At 39.8% G+C, this 20,723-nt stretch overlaps 1 pseudogene; it reads left to right on the top strand.

Annotated features, from left to right (window-relative positions):
* Positions 1-544: 544 nt before the first annotated feature.
* Positions 545-1,311, top strand: LOC104653669 (annotated as a pseudogene).
* The last annotated feature ends 19,412 nt before the right edge of the window (positions 1,312-20,723 follow it).

A 20,723-nucleotide genomic window follows, 5' to 3' on the forward strand; every position in this document is an offset into this window, starting at 1 on the left:
AGGTAGAGATCTAGTTAGATATAGGTAGAGAGATTCTAGGCTGGTTGACTATAAAGTACTTTCAATGGTCAAAAATTAGGGTGGGTTTGTTAGAGAGAGAATGAGAGAAAGAGAGAGAGAATGAGAATCAATCAGAGAAGTGATTGAGCTCCCTTTGAAATAATACAGCAAACCCCAGGGTCCTACATTAGAGAACATATTTCCCTATAAAATGTTTGAGTTTTTTTTCTTTTACTATGAAAGATATAAGTGATACAATTGATGAAATGTGAATAATATCTATAAGATTAAATACTGCACTCAAGTTAATTTCTTGATTATGATTGTACCTTGGTTACGTAAAAGAATATTCTTATTTTTTGGATGAATTCAGGGCTTCTGGGCATCAGCCTTCTCTAGTTCCAGGTGTGCAGATGCGGCCTCTCCCAACATAGGCCAGGCTGCACGCAGTCACTGGCTCCAGGACTGTACAGGGCTGCAGTCCACGCTGCCCTACATCCTCCCTACCTACAGGCAGATTCCCATAGTAGCATCCAGTAGGGAAATGGTCGTGCTTTCGGGGCCCACCGAAGTCAGCCTGATCCTGTTAGACATGGAAGGACATTTTATTTCCTTATATTGAAGAAAATGTTAAGAGTACCTGCACACACATTAGGAAGAAGAGGAATGCCCGCAGGATATGAATCTCTTGAGGAAACAGGCTGAAGAGGACACTCACCTGGATGGGACTGTTCCTATCCCTGCAGCAGAAAGGTATGTGGCATGGGAATAGAGTGGATGATCTGCAACAGATGATCCAGGCCGTGGTAGATAAGGTGTGCTGGCAGACATCCCTGGACGGAAAGACCACCGTGTTCAAACAGCTGCAGGGCCACACATGAAGGGCAGCATTCACAGCTCGGCCCATGAAAGCAGAGCTCTTTGCAGATGCGTTTCCAGCAGTCGGCAAGTGGAGAGAGGCTGAAATGAAGGTGTGTATCTATTCCTCGGGGAGTGTAGAGGCACAGAAACTGTTATTCGGGCAGTCTGCGAAGGGAAAGATTCTTGAGCTTGTTGATGGCCCCTTTGATACCAAGATTGGACACAAAGTAGAGAGTCAAAGTTATAGAAGGATTGCAGACAGCATTGGGGGTTCAACCAACAACACTTTGCTTCTGACAGATGTTACTCAAGATACCAGTGCTGCTGAGGAAGCAGATGTGCACTTAGTGGTGGCGGTGAGACCTGGAAACAGAATTAACAGATGATAAGAAGACTTACTATAGTCTCATCACATCCTCCAGCAATCTACACCTGCCTTCCCCAACCTAAAGAAGGGTTTCCAAGGAAGACCACACTGTTGCTCAGAGTCGTCCCTGTTGTGTCCAGTTTTATTCTAATGGTAAAAGTAACTTACTTAGAAAACACACATGTATACACATATGTATGCCAGTATATATATATACACATATATGTATATATATACACACACATATGTATATATATACACACACATATGTATATATACACATATATATGTGTGTGTATATATCTACAGAGAAAATTGTTAAAATACTTATCTGATGTGTGATGTTTATAAAGTCATGTACCAAAATGGAAAGCTACTTTGAGAAATTATTAGGTATCTTTTGAGAAAGAATTATGTATATATACATATATACATATACAATTTTGCTGTCTTTTGGAGCAGAAACAAAAACCTTTATCTTTGATATGTAAGGAGTCAAATATGAAATACAGCTGTTATAATCTTCTAAATCACAGTTAAACAGGGGCGCAGAATTATTATAAGTCTTTGAAATATTTCGTTATTTAAATAACAAAACTTCTGAATAATTTCTCAAAGTAGCTTTCCATTTTGGTACATGAATTTATAAACATTGCACATTAGATAAGTATTTTAGCAATTTCCTCTATTAACTACACTTTGCCCTCAATAAGGTGTAGATTATTATTTCATACAATTTCTACATATAAGCATCTTTAAATAAGTTTTGTTTTCACTGAACTGAGTCTCTTTTTTCACTTATATGCCTCTGGAAGTTAATTTGAGCATACATACATATATATGTATATATATACACACACACATATATATGTATATGTATATATATAAGATTATAACAGCTGTATTTCATATTTGACTCCTTACATATCAAAGACAAAGGTTTTTGTTTCTGCTCCAAAAGAGAGCAAAATTGATGAAGAAAACTCACTTGAGTCTTGATCAATCAAGTGTCTTTTACTTAAGAAGAAACTTGCTAATCAGCATGGCACCCATAGCAAGTAGCTGCCTTACTAGTGAAAAAGGTGCACTGATGTAATAGCTAAAATAGCGAGGTGGCTCCTAATGTTTAACAGAACGATCCTAATCCTGCTGGTTGTTGTCATTACAGATTTTATCGTTGCCTTTTTAACTGCTTCTGAGCACAGTTTGAGAATATATGTTAATTGTTATTTACTATTTAAAATAGTTTTTACTGAAATCAGTCCATAAGATTAAGACAAGCCCTAATATGTAATAGTTTCCTTTCGAATGGAGGTGAGAAATGTAAATTTCATAACACCAGTGTTAATCTTGGTTTAATTCTAATAGGATGCCACGTCAATTGCATGTTGTGATTAATAAAAGCATTTTATTCTTAAAAGAAATAATATTCTTGTTTTTCATTTTTGTTTTTGTTTTTTTGAGACAGAGTCTTGCTCTGTCACCCAGGCTGGAGTGCAGATGTGCGATCTTGGCTTACTGCAGCCTCCGCCTCCTGGATTCAAGCGATTCTTCTGCCTCGGTCTCCTGAGTAGTTTGGATTACAGGCACGTGCCACCATGCCCAGCTAATTTTTGTATTTTTAGTAGAGACAGGATTTCACCATGTTGGTCGGGCTGGTCTCAAACTCCTGACCTCAGGTGATCTCCCTGCCTCAGCCTCCCAAAGTGCTGGGATAACAGGCACGAGCCACTGCACCTGGCCTATTCTTGTTTTTTGAACATACATACTGAAGTTCTTAGAGTTTGCGACTTACTCTGAGAGGGTTCAATAAGATTAGATAGAAATAAATAAATAACGAATGAATAAATAAATATAAAGCAAAGATGCTAAAATGTTAACTATTTGGGGGCACTATGGATAAATTATATTCAGACATTTCTTGTACTGTTTTTGTAACTTTTTAATGTCTAATAGTGTTTTAAAATAACATGTTAGAAACGTATATTACAAGACTATGGAGTCAATGTTGTTTTTTTCTTACCTCTCCTGCTAAGCACAACTAAAACCCCTGAACACATACATGAAATAAACACCTTGTCTGAAAGGCAGAGAGAAGAAGGTAGATAGTCTAGGGACCTCAGGATACAAGAGACAACACAGTGGTGAGTTCTCTTTTCATCTCACATAATTCAAACTTTGCAGTGCAGAAGATGGAAACCCAGAAACACCGAATGCGCCCAGACAAATAAATAAATTCCCACCAAAGTCAGCTCTCTAGCCAAAGGGCCAGGACAGGGAGAGCCTAGCAAGACAGAAATACTTTTGACAATAACCACCCTATTCTACCCAGACTTCACAGAAAAAAAACTTTTGCCTCTTTTCACGTACACCAGCAAAGGCCAAGGAGGCACCGAGAATTCCACCGTCACCTGGCTGCAATGAGCCCCTTGCAGGAGGAGTGTCTGCGATGGCCAAGTTAGAAGCTGAATCCTTCATCGCTATAGGGCAAGGACAATTTCTCCCACCTATTCAGTGTCAGTCAAAACCAAAGGGAGAGCCTGGACTTCCACACCCACTAAGCAGAAATGAAACATTCTCTTATTCCCTTCTGGAGTCCTATCGAAAAGGGCCTAGTTCAGAGTTAGGACTTTCACCACTTCCCATGGTCCTGAGACTGCCACCACCATCACCACCATCACCACCGTCCCATGTGGGAAGTGAAGGCCACGGGGACATCAGTAACCTAGCACTGGCCTCTTCCAGCTAAGCAGGTATCAGCAGAGGCTCCCAGTAGGAAGCTGGAACTCTCAACTCAGCAGTAAGGAGGAACCCACTCTATTGTGTGTCAAAGGAGGCCAAGTTGGTAACAAGACAGTGTCCTACTCTTTCCCTACCGAAGTGGTATCAGAAAGAACAAGCAATAACAGAAAGAACAAACAATAAACAGAAGATTATTAGTAAGATCCAGTTTTTCATAACATAACGCCCAAAATGTCCAGATTTCAATTTAAAACGTTCATGCCAAGTACCAGGAAGGTCTTGAACTGAGTGGAAGAGAATAAAGCACAATCAATAGAAGCCAACGCTAAGATGACAGTGACGTTAGAATTATCTGACAAATATTGTAAAGCAGCTATCATAAAAATGCTTCAATAAACAATTATTAACATAGTTGAAGCAGATGAAAAAATAACAGAAAATCCTAGTAAATATTTCTCAGCAAGAAATATAAAATATTATGAAAGACAAAATGGAAATATTAGAACTTAAAAATGTAATAACTGAAATAAAAAACTCAATGATGGGTTCAACAGCAAGATGGAGGAGACATACTAACTAGTGAACTTTAAGAACAGTAGAAATTACTCAATTTGAACAACAGAGAAAAAATAGGCTAAGAAAAATATGAACAAAGTCTTACTTCCTGTGGAAATATAACAAAAGACATAACATGTATGTCATGTAAATGCCAGAATTAAAGACATAACATGTATGTCATGTAAATGCCAGAATTAAAGGAGGAAAACTGGAGAGCTGAAAATGTACCTAATGTAATAATGAACTCAAACTCCCCAAATTTGGCCCAAAAAATTCTGTAAATCTGCAGATCCAAAGGCTGGATGAATCACAAAGAGAAGAAAAAAAAAATTCATAACAAGATACATTATAGTCGAAGATCTCAAAAGAAAAAAAATGGAAAGTGATGAAGATACAACAAAACCATACCTATGTAAGAAAAAAAATATCAAATAACAGTGGATTTCTCATCAGAAATCATGGAGGCCAGAAGAAAGTGATGTAACATTTTTCCACGTGCTTTACCAAAAAAAAAAAAAAAATTGTCAAGTAGTAATAATCTATTAGGCAGTGAAAATATTATTTAGGAATGAAAAGACATCAAGACACTTTCAGAGGCAAGAAAACTAAGATAATTTGTCAGCAGAAAACTTATCATAGCAAAATGGCTAAGAAAGTTCTCTAAACAGAGAAGAAAAGATTTTTTTTAAAGACTCTTGGAACATCAGAAAAAAGAAAGTAAATAGTAAGCAAAAATATAAACAAACAAAATAGACTTTCCTTTTCATCTTGAGTTTTCCTAACCATGGTGACTGAAGAAAAAATTACAACACTGTCTAATGTGGAGTTAAATGTATAGAGAGGAAATACTTAAGAATATTATCTTATAAGAATATTATGTTATAAATAAGAAATGCAAAAGAAAGTAAAGTCTATACACTTCATTTAAACTGGCAAAATGATGATACAAGTAAATAGTGATAAGCTATGTATATATAATGAAAAATTAACAGCAACTACCAAAAATCCTGTATAAAGAGATAACACTCCAAAAGATAGGAAAAAGTCAAAATGAAATGCTAAACAGTGTTCACATAACACAGAGAATGACAGAATATAAAGAAAACAAAGAAACACAAAAAATAGAATAAACCCAAACCATAAAATTAAAGGGAAAATTTAACCTTAGGAGATCAATAATTGCATTAAATATAAGTGAACTAAATACATCAATTCTTATTTAAAAATAAAAACAGAGATTGACAGGAGAAAAAAGAAGAAGAAAGTGGGAGAAACCACTCTACCTGATATTAAGGCTTAATCAATACAGTATGGTATTTGGTTGAGGAATAGACACATAGATCAATGGAACAGGTTAGAGAACCCAAAAACAGACTCACACAAATATGCCTAACTGATTTTTGACAAAGGTGCAAAAACAATCCAATGGAAAAAAGGTAGCCTTTTCAAGAAATGGCACTAGAGTAATTGGACTTCTATAGACAAACAGTGAACCGTGACATAATCCTCACACTTTATATAAAAATTAACTCAAAGTGAATCATGGACTCAAATGTAAATTACAAAGCTAAAAACATTTTATAATAAATATAGAAATTACTCTGGCATACTGTGAGCTAGGCAAAGAATTCTTAGAATGGACACTAAAGGCATGATCCATAAAAAGATACAAATGATAAAGCAGATTTCATCAAAATTACAAACTTGTGATCCACAAAACACCTCTATTAAGGGGAGGATAAGACAAGCTATAAACTGGGAAAATATAAGCAAAGTACATACATAACAGAGAACTGCTATTCAGAATATATAAAAACCCTCACAACTCAACAGTAGAAACAAACAAGCTCATGAAAAGAAGTCCATCATCATTAGCCATTAGAGAAATGTAACTTAATATCATAATGAGATACCAATGCATAACCAGTGGAACAGCTAAAATAAAAACATAGTGACAACATCAGACTTCAGTGAGAATGCCAAGAATTTGAGTCATCCTTTACATTGATTTGGGAATGTAAAGAAGTATAGCCATTCCGGAAAACAGGCTATTTTCTTTTAACTTAATATGCAGCTACCCTATGACCCAGCAATTGCATTCCTGGCCATTTATTCCAAAGAAATGAGGATTTGTGTCTTACAAAAACCTGTACACATTAATTTATGGCACTATATTAGTTTGCTAGTGCTGCCATTAACAAAGTACTGCAGAGTGGCTTAAACAGTAGATACTTATTGTCTCACACTTTTGGAGACTGGATGCCCAAAACCAAAGTATCAGCAGGGTTGCTTTCTTCTGAGGGTTGTGAGAGAGAATCTGCTCCATGCCTCTCACCTCACTTCTGGAGGTTTCCTGGAAATGGGTGTTCCTTGGCTTGAAGAAGCATTGCCCCAGTCTCTGACTTCATTTTCACATGGCAGTCTCTCGGTGTACATGGCCATCTCTAAATTTGACCTTTTCATAAGGACACCACTCATATCGAATAATGGCCTACATTAATGATTGTATTTTAATTTGAGTACCTCTGCAAAGAGCCTACCTCAAAATAGGGTCACTTTCTGAGGTATTGGGGGTTAAGAATTCAACATTTTAGGAGAACGAGATTCAATCTGTAACAGGCACCTTTGTAATATCCCATAACTGGAAACAGCCCAGAAGCCTTTCAATAGGTGAATGTTTAAACAAACTCTGGCACGTCCATATCATAGACTATTACTCAACAATAAAGAGAAAAATATATTGATCTATGGTTACTACCTGGATGACTTTCCAGGAAATTGCACTGAGTGGAAAAAGTCAATCCCAAAAGGTTATATACAGCATGATTCCATTCATATAGCATTTTTGAAATGACCAAATTATAAAAATAGAGAACAGATTGGTAGTTGCCAGAGGTAAGGAGGGGATGACATGAGAAGGATAAGGATGTGGCTAAAAGGGCAGCACAAGGGCTCCCTATGGTAGGGAAATGTTCTGTATCTTCACTGCACCAAAGTTAATACCCTGGATGTAATATTGTACTATAGTTTTGCAAGATGCTAGCATGGGTAGATACTGAGTAAAGGGTATATGAGGTATCTGTATTGTTTCTTTCACCTGCATGTTTACTTAAAATTATCTCAAAATTGGGCTGGGCATGGTAGCTCACGCCTATAATCCCAGCACTTTGGGAGGCCGAGGCAGGTGGATCACGTGAGGTCAGGAGTTTGAGACCAGCCTGGCCAACATGGTGAAACCCTGTCTCTACTAAAGATATCAAAAAAAAAAAATTAGCTGGGCATGGTGGTGGGCATCTGCAATCCCAATTGCTCAGGAGGCTGAGACAGGAGAATCGCTTGAACCCAGGAGGCAGAGGTTGCAGTGAGCCGAGATCACACCACTGCACTTCAGCCTGGGAGACAGAGTGAGACTCCATCCCAAAAATTAAAGAACAAAAATAAAATAAGATAAAATAAAATTATGTCAAAATAAAATTTTTTAACAAATAAAATGTTTTAAAACTTTGCACTATTTTCTCAAGATTATAGTATTCATATATAATAAAAGTTGAAGGCTTGGAAAATATAGACTAATACATAAACATTTAAAAAATCATTCATAATATAATATAAGGTTGGACTGTTTCTTATAATTAAAAATGTTACTGTATACATGTAACCTAGATAAAATCTGGGATCGTCCTGCCCCATAAAAGGTAGATAAGATTGAGTCAAACACATCTTCATTCTTATATCCCTTTCAGTGTCCTGTGAAAATTGAAACAGTCTTCTCCAGATTTCTGTTTTTCCTTAAAGGTAGGAGTAGAGAGTGCTTACAGCTCACAGATAACTGCGTTTCTGGAAATCAGGTTTGTTTAATCAGTTCCATTTATAGGTCATCTGCCAGATCCGCTCATGGCATATCCAATGCCATTGCATACTTGGTTTCCCCAAAATTCTACCCTCTTGAGATAGTTGTGTGCATAGTATGTTTTACTGATGATCGTGGCTGAGGAGAGTACTACATCACACCAGCAAAAATATGCTCAAACCAGACCTCAGACTTCTTCACTCTAGGAAGACTTGATTCTCCCACAACCAGATATTGTTCCTGTCCAATTTTCGCTCAAAGGTCTTCAAGGCTTGTGCTATCTTCTAACTTCTCACATTTTCCCCTACCAAATTTCAGCTCATGGTTTATTCAAATAAGTTTAAAGCCAGCTGTGGTGGCTCATGCCCTTAATCCCTACACTTTGAGAAGCCGAGACGGCTGGATCACCTGTGGTCAGGAGTTCAAGATCAGCCTGGCCAACATGGTGAAACCCCATCTGTACTAAAAATACAAAAAATTAGCTGGGTGTGGGTGGTGGGCCCAGCTACTTAGAAGGCTGAGACAGGAGAATCACTTGAGCTCTTGAGGCGAAGGTTGCAGTGAGCAGAGTTTGTGCCACTGCACTCCAGCCTAGGCGACAGAGCGAGACTCCGTCTCAAAATAATAATAAGTTTAATCTTTTCTTGTGTTATTTTGGCTGCTGGTAGCCCATGATCTCTAAGAATCACTTTCCCACTAATCAGGTGTCAAGAATTTTTCTAAACCAATATTTATTCTTCCTTAAGAGAAGTTATTGTGTCATTTATTAAGAAAATCCATTTATTTTCTCGGACACACACTTGCTACAAAAGAATATGCTCTCACTGGATACTGCTGGCTATGTGTCCAGGGACATATCTAGCAACAGAGGTTATCATCATTATAATCTTCAGTTTTCTAAAGTGTTTCTTATATTGGGCTCTTTAATCACATTTGGGGAAATGAAGGCATCTCAACAATTATTACATGAACAAAATAATGATAATAAGTAAATACATAGGTGAGAGTCTCTCCTCTTTCTTGGTTACTCAGGCCCCCATGTTACCAGAGCAGTAATGTGCTGAATCTCAAAGGATCAATCATGATGGGTGATTGGGGATGAATTGTATGTCCCTCCCTCCCCCTTGTTGAAGTCCTGAGTCCTATTACCTCAGAATGTGACTATCATTGGAGATAAGCTCTTTAAAAAGGTAATCAAGTTAAAATGAAGTTGTTAGGGTGGCCCACCATCCATTATGACTGGTGTCCTTGTAAGAAGAAATTAGGACACAGAAACACGTAGAGGAAAGACCATGTGAAGACACAGGCAGAAGGCGGCCATCTAAAAGCAAAGAAGAGAGGTCGCAGAAGAAGCCAATCTTACTGACTTCTTGATCTTGCACTTCTCACATCCAGAATCATGAGAAAAAAACATTCTGTTGTTTGAGCCACCCAGTCTGTGATACTGTTATGACTACCCCACCAAACTAATACAATGGGTCTACGGGTCTAGTCACTCATGGCAATTTCTTTTTACTTTGCATATGACCCGGCTATGAGAAATACAAAACAAGAGGAAACCTTTTAGGTCTTTAAAATGAAAGTATCTTCTGTTGTGTTTTAGTCATTATTGTATGAAGATGTGGTTCAGAACTGCAGCAGCCGTCTTGAAACCATGAAGAAAAGAAAAAGAAAATACAAGAGACATTGATCTTAACCCTTGACATTGATGTGTTATTGATCTACCCCCAGAACTGCTAATCTCTGGACATCTCATTTGTAAGTTTTATTAACAAATCTCCATTGTCTGAGTTAGTTTTGACAGGTACTCTTTTATTTGTATCCAAAAGCATCAAAATTGTTAAACCTCCAAATACTGCATGAACTGTTTCCATAGGAAGTCAGTCCACTCTTTGAAATCAGGAAGATTCACCGTCAGAGGTAATATTAGTAGAGCAATCACAAGATTGAATTTTACCACATCAGAAAAGTAGAGGGAAATGGACAGAGGTACGCTGTGAAAAGACTTCCTCCCTAGGTCTTGGCACATTAAGAAATGTTTACTGAGCATCATTTATGTACCTGTGCTTGGTGTCATTTCCATTGGAAGGGAAATTGAGTCTTGAATCTGAATCCGGTTCAAAATTGTTGATTGTGTATATGGAGACTAAATATTTTAGCAAGACTCATTTGGATGATGAGTAAATCCAAACAAGTGAGGTAAATCCTGGCCTGTTGCCTCTGGCTCCAAAAGCAGCCAGACACTGTCCTTTCCACTTTCTGCTTCATGCCATGATAGAGAGGCCTCTTGTAAGAAAAAAACCACTAGTCAGATGAGACAATACCTGAAGAAACAACATCAAATGGCATGTCTGTTGGTAGCCACAGGGGGACTGCACAGCTGTGGGTCTCTGCTCCAGAGAGCAGCCCACCGGCATGGGCTGCCTGCCAGAGGGTAATTGCAGCTTGTAAAGCCTGCTGGCGCCACCAAGACACAGTCAACTGCCCCTCTCCCTTGAGCCTCATTGCTCCAGAGGTGGGAGAACGGGGAGAACAGCTGACACAATTGGTGGCAAGTTAAATTGTCTGTCTGAACCATGCAATTCATAATTGGAGGGAGGAGGGGCAAGTAAAATAAGCCTTCGGGTTTTTTTTGTTTTTTTGGTTGTTGTGTTTTTTTTTTAAATTTGTTTTTGTGATGAGCGCCAAGAAATCATTATTTTCCCTCCAGGTGCCCAATAACTGAAAAGCCACTTTTGCAGGCGCCAACGCTGCCATCTCGGTATTGTTGTTGCCCCACTGAAGAGTGGGTAGGGACTGGCAGTTAGACAGACTGTGTTTTAATTGGCCTCCTCCTGGAAGAGAAAGAGCCAAATGTTTGCAGGATGCTTACTCGAGCCAGTTTCAGAGTAATAAAAGTGCATCTTTGATACGCACAGTGTTTATGTTCTTCATAAAAATGCTAATTTCAATCTTTGCTGAAAGGAGTGGCAAGAATGCTTCCCCCTTAGGCTTTTTAATACAAATACAGTTGTACTATGTGAATGACCTTGCGCTTATTAAAGAGGGGCAAAGCTTAAGTCCTGTCTACAGCCTTTCAAATCCCACTCTAAGGATTTTACTGTGAATATGAGAGTATTCAAACTCTTTTCATGGAAAACTGGAAAGCAATGTATTTGTTTCTTTAAAAAAAAAAAATCTCTAATACAAATACACAGGGAGAGCTTACCATATTTTTTTCCTTCATTGAGTATGTTTTTCCAAGGTCAATTTAGAGGTTCTTCCTACTTGGCTGAGAAAAACTGGAGCCCCAGTAACTGCGTTCACAGCCCTCTCAGTGGCTTGGAAACCTTCCCCACCTACAGATGCTACAAGAAGTTGCTGATGTTTTTCCCGGGCCCCAATGTTTGCTTCTCTCGCTACAGAGATGGAAGGCAGGGTGATGAGTGAGGTTTTATTTGTCCTGTGGGATGACTCATTCAGTAAGAGTTTCTGACCCAGAATTCTAATCTTTCTCTTCTCTGTTCATCCTTCTTCCCATCCCCTTAGATTTTTCAGTCCTTGGGCAGGTTTCCAGTCACCCTCTCCCATCATCCTCTCCCTCAATCTCAAAATACAACAAGACTTCCTTTAAAAAGTTAAACTTCCCACAATTGCCTTCAATTTACTCTGGGAACTTGTTTAAAGGGCAGGGGTTTTGAAACATGATCAACAAAATAATCAGTTCTGGATTACATTAAATAGTATCCTTACAGACTGCGCCAAACATTACGAGGGAAAACAGCTACCTTCAATCTCTCTCACCATGAATGGGAGTCTGTGTCTCAAAACTTTTTATTGAATATTTCCCAAAATGAAGTCTGTCTTTCCAATAGGGAGAGTGTGCAGTCTTTCTCAGAACTCGGACCCATCTTCAACCCAGCTGCAGCCAGGTGTGGCTCAGCAGCTTTCAGCAGCTCTCTGATGCTGCACTGTGCCTCCCTAGCTGACACTCTGCATTCTCCAGAATGCTGGTCTATTTTATTGAAAGGGCCAGGTGAGAGGGCATTACATATGAAGAAATCAAAACACAGTAGACTAACTGAACAAAACACCACTAATCAATTTTCATTGAAGCCATGCAAATGCAAGTGATCGAATATCAAAATTTATTTTCCTAATGCCTGGTTTCTAATAACCCCGTCATCTCTTCTAATTCACTGTAACACATACAAATTGCAGTTCTCTAAACCTCCTCTTCCCATCTGTAAATTGGATGAAGAAAAAAAGAAAGAAACACAGAATAATACTAACCCTTCTATTCTTTTTTAAGAAGTTCCTAGCAAAAACAGGAATACTTCTTATGAAGGTGCTGCTGCCCAACTTTACAATGCACTGCCCTTTTATTCCAGGTCACATAATAAATGGCCACATCGAAACTATCTCTTCCGCATGTTTTAAATCTAACACAATCCAGTAATAACCAAGAAACCCAGTTAACAGACGCTTCTGTGGACTGCATCTTAAAGGAGACAGTTTCTACCCCCACACCAGAGTGACAAAGGCCAGAGGGGTCAGTCAAATCAAACTGTGTGTTAGGGAAAACAGAGGCTTTAACTCAAAGACTTTCTACAAACACTAAGTTTAGGTCAAGGCTAGTGTCACAGAACAGATTAATTGGTATCAAATGCTATCATGCTGTCCTGGAAGTATGAAGAGTGAACAGTTACCTAATGGATGGGATGAAAGGATGGAGAAAAAGCTTGTGAGCATGTTATGAAATGCTTCAGTGAAGAGTGGAGATGTCTTCCTTGAAGTGTTGACATCTGCATTAATCAAGGTGTCTCTTCAATTAACCAAGAGACGAATGGCTGGGTGCACTGAGGTAAAGAGAGCGCTGTGGGCAGAAGGAACCACCTTAGCAAGAGAATGGAGACAATGAAGAGGATGGTGTGACAGAGAACAGAAGAACACATGAATGATGAACGAATGAGTAAATAAATGGTATGAAATGAGTAGGTAACATTGAGGGGCATTGATGGCATTTGAGAAGGAAAACAACATAGTCAGACAAATGAACATAGCAACATCATGCTGCAGGGCTCGGAGTATCAGAAGACAGACAAGCCTGTGACTTCTCGTATTTTTCATATAAGGTCAAATTTAACAAGTTTTATCATTAATTTTTTGATGTGCATCTTCCCCCATGAGAACAGGTGCAAAGTCTTTTTGTCTTGTTCACTTCTATATTTCCAGCACCTACTAGATGTCTAGTATACAGGGAGTATCCAATGAATGCGTGTGTTGAATGAATGAGCACATGGATAAATAAATGTATGGAGTTTAAGGAAGCCTAGGACAATGACAGCGAGGACAGAAACAGATGTACCAATGCAAGTCTTCACGCAGTATTAAAATCAATATCATTTGGCAACTGATTAGATTTGGGGATGTGGAGGTGGGGCAGAGGTGACAGATTTTGGGGTCAAGCTGGATTGGGTGACACTGGAAGGTTGCACAAGATCAAGAGTGTGACCAGGTTCAGAAGGAGTTGAGGTTGGCTTTGGTCCTATCAGGTTTGGGCTGTGATGGCAATCTTGTTTAAAATGTCCAGAAAAACTGGGAATGCAGAACTGGGGCTCAAAAGAGAGGGTAAAGCTAAAAAGAGAGGTTTGATTGCTCCCTCTAAAGAAGTATCAGTTAAAGCTGGGGGCAAGGATGGACTTGTCCAGGAGGGAGGACAGCAAAGAGAGAGCACACAAAGATAGTGCCTCAGGGAGGAAGGCAAGATGAGCTGAAGTCTGAAGTTTGGGAACCAAGTTTTGATCTCCTGATCCAGTTATCTGATCTCTTATGCATTCAGCTGTCCCAGAAAACAGCACAGATCCTTGTTCTGCCTAGGGAGATGAGACCTTTCAATGCATACTTCTTTCCAGCCATTAACTACAATCACCAATTCTTGCATCAACCACTAACAGTGGCTCAGAGATTGCCACTTGAGGCTGCACATTGCAAACTTATTTTCGCCTCTGATGCTATTTAGTTTCTGATGGTGTTATTAAAATAAAAGGCTATTTTTTAATGAGCTGGGAGAGAATCCACTTAACCGAATTGTTCGTAAAAGGAATAAAACACGTCAAGACTCTGCTTTGCGCCAATCCACCAATATAGGATCCTGCCGTTGCAAGAACCTTCTTATGTAAATATTTACAAGGAGAGTAAAAAAAGAAAGCGGTTTGGGGAGCCACCAGATGGAATAATACAAGAACAAACTTGAACACAGTCAAAAATGGGCTTCACCAACAACAGGAGTCCTCTTAGGAATCTACCATTGCCTGGGGGGGTAAGAAAGGAAGAATAGAGAGTGAAAAGGAAAAGCGGTTTCTGGCAAAGCTTCTCTTGGGACTTATTTTAGCTAATCTCTGAAAACTAGGTTTTCGTTTTTATTAAAATCTTCAAAAACAATTTATAATAAACTCTCTAATAGTATTTATGAGTTAATTCATTATCTGTCACTTTTGCCTCTCTAACCAAGCTCTACTGTTGTCTCCCAAAGATTTTCAAAGATGCTGCTTTGGTACTTGTGGGTGGTTAAGCAGGAGTGAAGCTTTCTCCAGGGTTCTCTTCCCCAAGTCCCAGGCTGGCCCCTTTGCATCTGACTTCTAAGGCAGAAGTCTGTTCAAGCTGCCGCACATGAGCCTATTATGCATTCTTAGTTTCCATTTCTCCGTCTGCCTTGAGTAGTCTAATTACAAAGAAAGGAGCAAAAACAGATATATCAATTATATAATGTTCTTGCAACTGCTCTTTGCCCTCCCCTCCCATCTCTCTGGGTCCCCTATGCAACCATTTTCTGACTCAGAGCACATTTCAAGCAAACTTGGCTCACAATGCATTTTGCAAATAAACCACAAAATAACATGATTGTAAAAATGTTAGCTGCAAAAGTAATAAATAAGAAACTAAATAAGCACGTAACCACAGAGCCTTGTCTGGCTCCTCTGGCTCGCTGACCACAGCAGTTCTCTGTTGTCTGTCCTCACCAGGGGACAGAGTGAGGATGCTAAGAAAATGGGAAGACGCACCATCCTCGCCCAGGGTCTCATAGGTGGAAGTTACACACAGATAGATCGTTCTCTCATAGTAAGACAGAGTTTTATGTCAGAGCTCCCCAGTTTAGAAAAGCATTGTCAGAGAAGAGGAGAAGCAGGCTGTTTGTCACCATGGTTTCAGGTTCACCTGTTGTTTTTGTGAGCACCTAAGAAGGGTCTGGCTCTGTGCCTGGAGGCACACAGATAGCATCTCATGTCACTCTTTAGCAACCCTCCAATGTGCGTATGATTAGTCCCAGTACACAGAGGAAGAAACAGAAGCCCACCAAGAATCAAATAGCAGTTAGACCACAATATTTCACATATGCTACAAAGTCTTCATACTGATGAGAGTGGAAAGAGGAGAGTGCAGCAGAAACATGCTGTGATTTCCTTCCCCCACCGCCCCCCGCAACTTTCAAGCCTGGCTGCTGAGAGGGGCCCATTTTCAAAGAATTGGGGATTAAAACACCAAGGCCTAAATATCGGACTTGCCAATTATTTTACTTATATTTACTTTGAAACCACGCCAGTCTAAAGACCCTCTTCACCAGAAGACTTCTGTGGCTGGGAAAATTCCCTCAAGGTGATGACCGGTGTAGTTCAGTCAAAAATGAAGTGGGGAATTGAAAGGTAGGCCTGAAGCTGGATAATACAGTGCAGAATTTTCAATTCAGGGTCAGTACACAGTAATATTTTATGCCTGAGGGTCAGTACACAGTAAAATAAAAGAGTAAGGATAGAAAAAGAGTCACTAATGTTTAATACATACAGAGACAGCAGCACTCTAGGCCCTGTGGCCGGGGCCCCCGCATCACACAGCCGTGGAGGACCCTATTTACATTATCAGCTTTGTGAATACTGTCCCTCCTCCAGGGTTACACAACGCACATGACCCGCAGAGCCCAAAACAGGCTTATCTCAGGGAGATACCCAAAACAAAACAAAACAAAAACCAGGGAAAACACAGCCTCCAGTCAATTAACAAGCAAGGGAGGGAGACGGGTCCATATGCAAATGACAACTAGGGGAGGGGGTAGTTATAATTGCTCTGCATGTTTTGAGAATGGAACGCTGCCCAGTTCACCAAGCATGCTCACAGGCATTAATGCCTTTTGTTTTCACAACAGCTCCACGAATAAGAGTGATTATTCTTATTTTCTGAATGGGAAAACAGGGGCTCAGAGAGAGGAAGGGACTTTTCTAACATTTCCAAATCTTCAATTGGAAGCCAAGACCCGTATCCAAGTAGCCCCTGCCTCCGAGCTTCCCCCTACTGCCCCGTCACTGGCATATTGGAAATGTAGAAGAAGAGGCACCAGCAGGAGCTCCGTGCGCCAGACTCCGGAGGGCAGCTGCAGAAAGCCTCAGTCAAGGAAGAAGCAAAAGAAATCTCAGGAGTGGAGGAGGCATAGACATGATAAGAAGGAGTTCGGATGAGAGTGTATGACATAATGTGATCCACAGAACTTTGGAATTTATTAAAAGTCAAACCAAATTGTTTCTTCTCTGATGAGCAGCATTCCAAATGCTGAAGGTTTATGGTTTTAATAGAAACTCCACTGTAACAGTATTGGGATGGAATTCTTTCTAAAATTGATTATGCATTTGTCTATCTTCTCAGACAAAGCATAAAGAAAATAAGTTAGCCTTTCACAAGGGGGCACTCTGTAGGCTGTCACTTTCTTCACTGAAATATAATATATGATGACATTCTGGAGGACCCTCTAATTTAAAGCACCACTTGACTCCACACTTGATCGGATTGCTGTGATTTTTAAGTGACTGAGGATTCGCGGCAGGGGTGCTGTTTATTTTGTTTTCTATCTCCTCTCATCTTATCAAATCGTCAGCCTTGTACTTGTCTTCCTTTTTAGTAGGCCTGCTTCTTGTAACCCCTTCTTCCACGTCGAATGTGCTGTTTTGGGTCTTGTATACATCTATAGGTAGCCAAGTTTATTAGCAGTTTGTGTAAACTAAAATTATTCAAGCTCTGAGTGAGGAGCCATAGTAATCAGCAAACGATGTAGACATTAGCACATGAAGCTTGAGTACTTCTTGGGGCTGTGCCTGCATCCCTTGCTCATTTTGCCAGGTTAATTTGTGTGTGTGTGGGCTGGGGGGGGCGGGTGGGTGTTGTTTTGTTTTGTTTTGTTTTGTTTTAAGATCTAACTTAAATGAAAAGATCTAACTTAAATAAAACCTACCCCAGGAAGCACTCCATGAATGCTCAGCTGAAGTTACTTCTCCTGCCTCTGAACTTCCAAAACCACCAGATATGCCTGTCTCTGGGGTCACCACTGCCTTCCTCGGGTTTATTGCCTTGGGGACGCTCCTTCAATTACAATGAAAGTTTAAATACAAGATTTGCATGTTTTGTCTCAATACAGGCCCTCTAACTAGGGTTTTGTCTTTAATAAAGATATTAATGTCATCCTGAAGAGAATGTCATCCTATCAGAAGGGGCAAACAGAAAAAGGAGAAAGGAGAAAAAGTTGATGGGGAAAGGAGTTAGGGAGGAAGGTGAGGTCAGAGAGGAGGAGAAAGGAAAGCTGGAAGTTCCTCAACCTAGTCCATTTTCCCAAAGTAGCAGCAGCACAAAGTCAGGGGCCATTTCTGGCATTTGCCAAGTCTCTCGCTAGATTCTATCCAGTGACTGCCAACAATGTAGCCAGCTGCCACCAGAGCTGGGACTGAGTATGGATACTGGGATAAGCTCATCAGAAAAGTGGGGCTCATCCCAGTGTCCATGCTCGGCCCAACTCTGGTGGCAACCATGCCCACCACAAAAGACACCAAAGGGTGGAGGCTCGGCTGCCTGGAGACTGGTGGGAGGAGGAAGCAGCCCTAGCTGGCAGGAAACAATACACTCCTGTGGCTGTAGGCTCGGCCCTTTCCTGCCTCTTGGCAGCCTGGCTCCATAGCGCTGAGCTTGTCCTGGGCTGAACTCATCAGAGGCCCTCCCGCTTTCAGACAGGTATTCAAATGAATGAATGTTTTATTCTAAAAGACTTTGTTTAAAAATATGGTTTCAGAACTTTCTCTGTTCCTCTCACTCTCACGCTCACCAATGCCAGTATAAGAAAACTTTAGGCCAGTTTGAAATCAACATCAAAGCAATTAAACGTTGGTTGGACTCCCACTATATGTCCTGTGAATAGTCCCTGCTTTGGAACTTTCCACAATTTGTCTTCTTTTAGATTTCTTGTTGAATGCATTGATTTGCCTTACAAGACATGGACTGTGATTCGTCACAGCATTGTCCCAATGTGTGCTTCATGGCACATCCACAAAGAGTATCTGCCCTTTTAGCTCCTGGAGACTTGATTTATAAGGCTACTGTAGTGAAACTGTAGTTATAACCTTGTAAGCTCCCACTTTCTCATATTCTGGCAACAGCATCACACTTTTCCTTTAGGGAACCACCCCTCCCACTGTCAATCCATATAGTGAGAAGCTATCTTCTTCATGTAAGTTCCAGCAGTGGAGTAGATCCAGGCTTAACCAGTCAGCATATCTAACTTCAATAGCCACTGCGACTGAATTATAGATAGGTGCATGCCCATTTCAGTACATGGAGAATTGATTCTTGGATTTCTGCCAAAATTACTTGGGGGGAAAACGACTTTTGATTAAGGTTATTAAATGGATATGATACAAACCTGCAGCTGCTGAGAGGCACCCAGGAAGAGATGCCCAAAAACTTACAAGGGACATGAAGGCCCTCTTCAAGAAGAACTACCAACCACTGCTCAAGGAAATAAGAGAGGACACAAACAAATGGAAAAACATCCCATGCTCATGGATAGGAAGAATCAATATTGTGAAAATGCTCATACTGCCCAAAGTAATTTATAGATTCAATGCCATCCCCATTAAGCTACCACTGACTTTCTTTACAGAATTAGAAAAAAACTACTTTAAATTTCACATGGAACTAAAAAAGACCCTGTATTGCCAAGACAATCCTAAGTAAAAAGAACAAAGCTGGAGGCATCACGCTATCTGACTTCAAACTACACTACAAGGCTACAATAACCAAAACAGCATGATACTGGTACCAAAACAGATACATAGAACAATGGAACAGAACAGAGGCCTCAAAAATAACACCACACATCTACAACCATCAGATCTTTGACAAACCTGACAAAAACAAGCAATGGGAAAAGGATTCCCTATTTAATAAATGATGTTGGGAAAACTGGCTAGCCATATGCAGAAAACAGAACCTGGACCCCTTCTTTACACCTTACACAAAAATCAACTCAAGATGGATTAAAGATTTAAACATAAGAGCTAAGACTATAAAAAACCCTAGAAGAAAACCTAGGCAATACCATTCAGGACACAGGCACGTGCAAAGACTTCATGACTAAATCACCAAAAGCAGTTGCAGCAAAAGCCAAAATTGACAAATGGGATCTAATTAAAGAGCTTCTGCACAGCAAAAGAAACTATCATCAGAGTGACCAGGCAATCTACAGAATGGGAGAAAATTTTTGCAATCTATCCATCTGACAAAGAGCCAATATCCAGCATCTACAAAGAACTTAAACAAATTTACAAGAAAAAAACAAACAAACCTATAAAAAGTAGGCAAAGGGTATGAACAGACACTTCTCAAAAGAAGACATTTATGCGGCCAACAAACATATAAAGAAAAGCTCATCATCACTGGTCATTAGAGAAATACAAATCAAAACCACAATGAGATACCATCTCACGCCACTTAGAATGGCGATCATTACTACTATTGTGAGCAGCACTACTCACAATAGCAAAGACTTGGAATCAACCCAAATGCCCATCAATGTTAGACTGAATAAAGAAAATGTGGCACATATACACCATGGAATATCATGTAGTGATAAAAAAGAATGAGTTCATGTCCTTTGCAGGGACATGGATGAAGCTGGAAACTATCATTCTCAGCAAACTAACACAGGAACAGAAAACCAAACACTGCATGTTCTCAATCAGAAGTGAGAGCTGAACAATGAGAACATGTGGACATAGGGAGGGGAATATCACACACCAGGGCCTGTCGGAGGGTGGGGGGCTACAGGAAGGATAGCATTAGGAGAAATAACTAATGTAGATGATGGGCTGATGGGTGCAGCAAACCATCATGGCACATGTAATCCTATGTAACAAACCTGCACATTCTGCACATGTATCCCAGAACTTAACGTACAGTAAAAATAAATTTAAAAAAAAATTTTTAATCCAACCATGTGCTACATACTAGAAACCCACCTAACTGGTAAAGACATTTACAGAGTTAAGGGGTGGA

Source organism: Rhinopithecus roxellana, chromosome 1 (assembly GCF_007565055.1).
Source record: "Rhinopithecus roxellana isolate Shanxi Qingling chromosome 1, ASM756505v1, whole genome shotgun sequence".
Lineage (NCBI taxonomy): Eukaryota > Metazoa > Chordata > Mammalia > Primates > Cercopithecidae > Rhinopithecus > Rhinopithecus roxellana.